The sequence below is a fragment of the Salvelinus fontinalis genome, unplaced genomic scaffold (assembly GCF_029448725.1).
Source record: "Salvelinus fontinalis isolate EN_2023a unplaced genomic scaffold, ASM2944872v1 scaffold_1387, whole genome shotgun sequence".
NCBI classification, from domain to species: Eukaryota; Metazoa; Chordata; class Actinopteri; order Salmoniformes; family Salmonidae; genus Salvelinus; species Salvelinus fontinalis.
In genome coordinates, this window is record NW_026601596.1 from 1 (window position 1) to 7930 (window position 7930).

Below are 7930 nucleotides of genomic sequence, written 5' to 3' on the forward strand. Positions count from 1 at the left end.
AATTGGATCAAGTAGGCCCTAATGGGGTGTAGTCAAGGAACCAAATGGAACCAAACCTACTTGAATTTGTCCAATAGAAACACTCGTATCTATTGCAAAACATTTTTAGTTGCAAACTGAACCAAACTGGAGAAAATGCAAACAGAACGAAACCTACCTGAATTTTTCGTGGCAAAACATTTTGCTGCAAAAAAGTTTTGCTATGTGTGCGAATAAAGAACACCCCAGGTGATTGAGGGAATATTGACAATAGCTTTAAATGTGTGATCAAAGCAGCACAAAATGGCTGCGTAATTTCAATTTGAGGTACCATGAGCATCAGTCAATAAAATAATCAAGTGGGTGTTTTCACCATCAGATATATGGATTTTCACCTGTAAGGCGTTGATCTGCCTCTCCTGCCTGGCTCTCTTCAGGAATACAAGGTCTGCCGGGGTAACCTCATAGCCCTGCATGCCTCTTATCAATGAGTAGGGGTCCTCTTCCAGCACACTGCCTGAACAGACTGAACATGTACATTGATAACATTTGGTGGATTGTGCTAATAATATATTTTTCTTTACAAGCTTCTGCACCATCATAAACCAAAGCATTAAACATTCAGATGTATAGACCTACAGTAGGATCATGTGACATAAAACAATATTAAAATGGATAAGAATTGGAACTTTAATGAAAGGTGTGTTCAGAGGACACAGGGGCACGTGCCCACTCAGATCTGTCCTGTTAATTAATATATATAGTTGAAGTCGGAAGTTTACATACACCTTAGCCAAATATATTTAAACACAGTTTCACAATTCCTGACATTTAATCCTAGTAAAAATTCCGTCTTAGGTCAATTAGGATCAACACTTTATTTTAAGAATGTGAAATGTCAGAATAATAGTAGCGAGAACGATTTATTTCAGCTTCTATTTCTTTCATCACATTCCCATTGGGTCAGAAGTTTACAAACACTCAATTAGTATTTGGTAGCATTGCCTTTAAATTGTTTCACTTGGGTCAAACGTTTTGGGTAGCCTTCCACAATAAGTTGGGAGAATTTTGGCCCATTCCTCCTGACAGAGCTGGTGTAACTGAGTCAGGTTTGAAGGCCTCCTTGCTCGCACACACTTTTTCAGTTCTGCCCACAAATTTCTATAGGAATGAGGTCAGGGCTTTGTGATGGCCAATCCAATACCTTGACTTTGTTGTCCTTTAGCCATTTTGCACAACTTTGGAAGTAGGCTTAGGTCATTGTCCATTTGGAAGACCCAATTGCGACCAAGCTTTAACTTCCTGACTGAAGTCTTGAGTTGTTGCTTCAATATATTTCACATAATTTTCATTCCTCATGATATTTTGTGAAGTGCACCAGTCCCTCCTGCAGCAAAGCACCCCCACAACATGATGCTGCCACCCCCGTGCTTCATGGTTGGGATGGTGTTCTTCAGCTTGCAAGCATCTCCCTTTTTCCTCCAAACATAGCAATGGTGGTTATGGCCAAACAGTACTATTTTTGTTTCATCAGACCAGAGGACATTTCTCCAAAAAGTACAATCTTTGTCCCCATATGCAGTTGCAAACCATAGTGTGGTTTTTTTTTTAATGGCGGTTTTGGAGCAGTGGCATCTTCCTTGCTGAGCGACCTTTCAGGTAATGTCGATATAGAACGTGTTTCAATGTGGATATAGATACATTTGTACCTGTTTCCTCCAGCAGCTTCACAAGGTCCTTTGCTGTTGTTCTGGGATTGATTTGCACTTTTCGCACCAAAATACGTTCATCTCTAGGAGACATAACACGTCTCCTTCCTGAGCGGTATGATGGCTGCGTGGTCCCATGGTGTTAATACTTCCGTACTATTGTTTGTACAGATGAACATGGTACCTTCAGGCATTTGGAAATTGCTCCCAAGGATGAACCAGACTTGTGGAGGTCTACAATTGTCTCAAGTCTTGGCTGATTTCTATTGATTTTCCCATGATGTCAAGCAAAGAGGCACTGAGTTTGAAGGTAGGCCTTGAAATACATCCACAGGTACACCTCCATTTAACTCAAATTATGTCAATTAACCTACCAGATGCTTCTTAAGCCATGACATTTTCTGGGATTTTCCAAGCTCTTTAAAAGGCACAGTCAACTTAGTGTATGTAAACTTCTGACCCACTGGAATTGTGATACAGTGAAATAATCTGTCTGTAAAAAATTGTTGGATAAATTATTTGTGTCATGCACAAAGTAGATGTCCTAATCGACTTGCCAAAACTATAGTTTGTTAACAAGAAATGTGTGGAGTGGTTGAAGAATGAGTTTTAATAACTCCAACATAGGTGTATGTAAACTTCAGACTTCAACTGTATATATAGTTGTCGTTTCTCTGAAATACTACGAGCCACCTAGGAATTTTATGAAGTTGATTTTGGCTAGCCCAGATAGGTTCTCAATCTCCCAACCTCATAACTAGCTACCAAGAAGCCATGTCAGGCTACTAATCAAGTTAGAGTAGCGAGCTTGTCTAACCATCTTAGCATTTCACGGTAGTCTAAACACGTTGTATTCGGCACATATGACAACTACAGAAATATTTGGCATGCCTGCTGGCAAGGTTGGTAGACTTTAGGAAAGAGAGCAATTACTAAATGAACTGAATAAGACTCACATTCCTTTCAATCTTTTACCCAGATATTAGCAAAAAAATTACCACCAGTCAGGAGGATACAGACAGCTCAAGAGGTATGGTTACATATGCAGAAAAATATACATTTTTGTACATAGAATTAAGCATAATGATTATGGCTCTAAATTGCAGGAAAAAGCCATTTCAGGCTAAATTATCCCACTTGCAGATGGGGCCTAGCCCCCCTCCAGACCACCCTCCAATCCTCACATACTTTGTGGCCCCTCAGATTTTGGGGGTGCATGACACCCCTGTGTGTGTTTATGTTTGTCACCTCAGACATATCAAATCACATATTGGTGCAAATATACAGCTACAGGATTGTGAACAATATGGAAAACACCCACGTGTGCTTGAAGTGATGCGAGACCGTCGGCACGTTTCTGTTTCTGCAGGCTCGATTGTGTAAAGGTCCATGGTCATATTTAGCGCGGGAGACAAGGGTTCTTGCCCAGCGGTGGTTTCAATCTGGATGGAAAGACAAAATTGTAAGGAATAGAAATTAGTTGGCTAGGCCAACCCTCCACAATAATTGGCTCAAGTTGGCCTACAAACTACAGTGCCTTCATAAAGTATTCACACCCCTTGATTTTACAGTTTGTTGTGATCAAATTTGGATTAAAATGTATTTAATTGACGTTTTGTCAATCAGACACAAAATACTCATGTCAAAGTGGAAGAAATTCAAACATTTGTAGAAAATGTACAACAAATAAAACAAGAATATATATCTTGATTAGATAAGTATTAAAACCCAGAGTCGATACGTTAGAATCACCTTTGGCATCAATTACACCTGTGAGTCTTTCTGGATGAGCTTTCCACTCCTGGATTGTTCTACATTTGTCCATTCCTCTTTTCAAAATTCTTCAAGCTCTGTGAAATGAGTTGTTGATCATTGGTAGACAACCATTTATAGGTCTTGCAATAGATTTTCAAGCAGATTTAAGTCAAAACTAACTCGGTCACTCAGGAACATTCACTCTTCTTGGTAAGCAACTCGTGTAGATTTGGCATTGTGTTTTAGGTTACAGTCCTGCTGAAAGATGAATTCATCTCCCAATGTCTGGTGGAAAGCAGACAACCAGGTTTTCCAATAGGATTTTGCCTGTACTTACCTGCGTTCCATTTTTTTAAATCCAGAAAAACTCCTCTGTCCTTAACGATTACAAGCATACCCATAACCTGATGTAGTCACCTCTATGCTTGAAAATATGGAGAGTGGTACTCAGTAATGTGTTGTATTGGATTTGCCCCACCCTGAAGAAGGCACAGTGATGCCAAAACGTTTGTGGTTTTTTACCTAAAATTACTGGGAGGTTATACAAACGGAGTGTGCGACTCTTTGTTTTTATAGCTTACAGTTTATTCTCCCTTAGTCAGCACATTTACACTAAATCATTTTTTCTGGGTGTGCACCAGCTCATATTTTTTATAGGATTTGCCCCAAACATAACACTTTGTATTCAGGACAAAGAGTTAAATTGCTTTGACACATTATTTTGCAGTATTACTGTAGTCACTTGTTGCAAACAGGAAGCATGTTTAGGAATATTTGTATTCTGTGCAGGCTTCCTTCTTTTCACTTTGGTTACTATTGTGGAGTAATTACAATGTTGTTGATCCAGCCTCAGTTCTCCTATCACAGCCATTCAACTCAAACTGTTTAAATGTAGCCTTTGATATCATGGTGAAATCCTTGAGCAGTTTCCTTCCTCTCCGACAAGTGGGTTAGGAAGGACGCCTGTACCTTTGTAGTGACTGGGTGTATTGACGCACCATCCAAAGTGTAATTAATAACTTCACCATGCTCAAAGGGATATTCAATGTCTACTTTTTACATGTTTAACCCATTTACCAATAGGTATCTTTTGTGAGGCATTGGAAAACCTTTCTGGCCTTTGTGGTAGAATCTGTGTTTGAAATTCACTTCTCGGCTGAGGGACATTACAGATACAGTAATTGTATGTGTGGGTTAGAAATTAGGTAGTCATTGAAAAATCATGTTAAACACTTGTTGCAGAGTCCATGCAACTTTATGTGACTTAAGCACATGTTTACTTATCTAGGCTTGCCATAACAAAGCAGTTGAATACTTAGACTCAAGGCATCAGCTTTTAATTAATTTGTGAAAATTCCTAAAAACATCATGATTCCACTTTGACATTATGGGGTATTGTGTGTACGCCAGGGACACAATTGCGACTGTAACAACAAAATGTAGGCGCTGTAAAACCCCAGTGCGCCTAGGCAGAAGTGTGGTGAATGAGATTCGGCCTACCGTTTGTATTTCAAAGCTCAAAGGCCAAGTTATTTTCAACTCTGACGTTGGCGGTGTCCTATGAAGTTGTCGTCCCAATGGAATATGATTTGAAGTGTCTTGAATGAGTCTACTGATCGCCGGTGAAACATTTGACTTGTGAGTAACTTTTTTCCCTTTGGTTGCATTTCTGTTTCTCCTCTTCGCAACGGAAATCTTTGAGAGATCCATTTTTCTTGTTGTGTTGAAACCTAAACTAGCCAAATTGCAACATTATGTTGACTAAACCATTCATAAAAATAAAAAGAGAAGAGGCGTTCTGTGACAATCGAATCAAAATCACCTGTTGGCGCGCACCTGTAACGCTCGCGAGGCCGTGGCTAAAAGCCAATTTATGCTTGATCCGAAAATGTGGTCTAGCGGGGCAGAGGCTAAATTGAGCTCTGTACCACATCGCTGTGCGCCTCTTAAATTTTGTAACAATGTGGGGGGCTCCGTATAGCTCTGCATTGATATGATTGGTTAACGGTAGGTGAGGGCAGAGGTCTGATCTGACAATACTGAGATATTAAATTATGTTGCAGGTTTTAAAAATATATCGTTTTTTTATAGCCTACTGTACATAAAAAAAGCATTCCTACAGTAGATGATATCTCAGACAGAGATACAGTAGGTGTGTGATAGTCCGTTTTCACCCTCAAAGCTCAGAGGGAGGCCAGAAAGCGGTGAGAGGAGACTAACAGGCCATTGGATGCTTCACTTGACATACATTTCACCATAATTTCACCATCAGAATCAGAAGGTACTTATTCACCAAGTACATTTACTCATACCCAGCAATAAACAAATATACAGACAGAGGAATTTACACAGTCAACATACATCATGTATAATATAAATACAGTAAACATAAAATATAATGGATGGTAAATTGCGTTGCTTGAAATTCTACCTTCCAGCAAGGCTAAATCATCCCTAAACAGCTGACTGTAAATGCCAAGGCACTTGGCACCTCTAAAAATGGTCGGGAGCAGGGAGACATCCAGGGGGGAAAACAGCAAAGATCAAATGGGCCAGCTGCAGATGAGAACATGTACTAGTAGTATATGACCAGTAGAGGGAGACAAGAGGTCGCACCTGCATTGAGGAATCATCAGTACTGTCGTTATAGAGGTGCGGGGGCTGCCTTATTCCACGTCCACGTCATCAACTAGTACTCAGGGAGTGAAAGAAATCAAATAAATAATGTTTTATTGTCACATACACCGGATAGGTGCAGACAGTGATATGTGTTGTTTTACAGGGTCAGCCATAGTAGTATGGCGCCCCTGGAGCAAATTAGAGGTAAGTGCCTTACTCAACAACATCAACATATTTTTCACCTTGTCTGCTCGGGTATCAAAATAGCATAATGCAGTGTCAACAGTTTCTACAGGAGTTGTCCTTTGAAGCCAGATCTGCCCTCTCCTCCTTGTCCACATCAGAGCCCTGTGCCACAACAATGGGACAGTGATGTGTACCTGGCCTTAGCGCTCAGACACCATCAGTAGCAGACAGCCACAATCTGCTTATGACCTGAAGCAGCAATATCAAATACTATGAGGAGACATTTTTATACAAATCTAAATAAAAGTGCATTTCATACTATGTTTATGAGCTAAAAAACACATGTTTTTGAACTGAGAACACACACACACCGCGTGCTTCCACCGAAACACAAGCCGTAAGGGAACAAATAGTGCATTTGGAAAGTTTTCAGACCGCTTTTTCCACATTTTGTTACATTACAGTGTTATTCTAAAATGGATTAAATCGTTTTTTTCCCTCATCCATCTACACACAATATCCCATAATGACAAACCATGCTCTGACATGTACGGTCAAGGATGATCCATAGAAACAGGATGCATCTGAGATCAATTTCAAGTCTCATAGCAAAGGGTCTTAATACCTATGTAAATAAGTAATACATTTGCTAAAGTTTCTAAAAACCTCTTTTCACTTTGTCATTATGGGGTATTTGGTGTAGATTGATGACACATTTATTTTATTTAATCCATTTTAGAATAAGGCTGTAACGTAACAAAATATGGACAAAGTCAAGGGGTCTGAATACTTTCCGAAAGCTCTGTATAGCCAAGCAGAACTGACAGCTAAGTTTAAACCTGCTCTTCATGCCGTCTGTCCGGCCAGGCTGAGGCTGAGGCACATGCTCAAGAGAGCTCCAGGAATGGAAGATGAGAGTGAATGCTGAGTCATAAATACTTCTGTTTTTAAACTGTCCAACCGGGTCCATCACACTGAGGAAGAGAACGGGGGGTGTAAATCTGAGCTTTACAACACTTGCTTCCCAGTAGGTTAGGGCCAAGGGAGGAGAAGAAGAGTCACATGGCTTTACACCCATCTACTCTTCCCCTGGGAGCAAGCCCCTTAGTTATTCCCCTGGGAACAAGCCCCTTAGTTATTCCCCTGGGAACAAGCCCCTTAGTTATTCCCCTGGGAACAAGCCCCTTAGTTCTTTCCCTGGGAACAAGCCCCTTACTTCTCCCCCTGGGAACAAGCCCCTTATTTCTCCCCCTGGGAACAAACCCCTTAGTTATTCCCCTGGGAACAAGCCCCTTAGTTCTCCCCCTGGGAACAAGCCCCTTAGTTCTCCCCCTGGGAACAAGCCCCTTAGTTCTCCCCCTGGGAACAAGCCCTTTAGTTCTTCCTCTAGACACCGAGAAGTTTTTTTTTTTTAATTATGTGAAGCAGAAATGTTGTTTAATACAGGCAAAGAAACAAAATATACATTTTAGCACTAGTTGGGAAGTTGGAAATTCCATATGGTATTGCACGTTTGCAGGATGAGCAATAGCTTTACAAATAAACTGTCAATGTGTTTTTTATTTTTTCCTCATCAAGCATCTGTAGCTCATTCTGTCAATAGCACACAGGGGCTGATTCCACTATCAGCAATGCTTCTTGCCCAGGCAGAACCAGGCAGTCACAGTGATGTCCTAAAAAGT

The 7930-nt window shown here is 40.5% G+C and overlaps 1 long non-coding RNA gene across 1 annotated transcript; it reads right to left on the bottom strand.

Moving 5' to 3' along the window:
- Positions 1–268: 268 nt before the first annotated feature.
- On the bottom strand, positions 269–5380 carry LOC129849221 (uncharacterized). Its single transcript, XR_008758627.1, has 3 exons — positions 4944–5380; positions 3010–3130; positions 269–505 (listed from the first exon to the last, which is right to left on the bottom strand). It is a non-coding gene; the product is annotated as an uncharacterized LOC129849221 (long non-coding RNA).
- Between the last annotated feature and the right edge of the window lie 2550 nt (positions 5381–7930).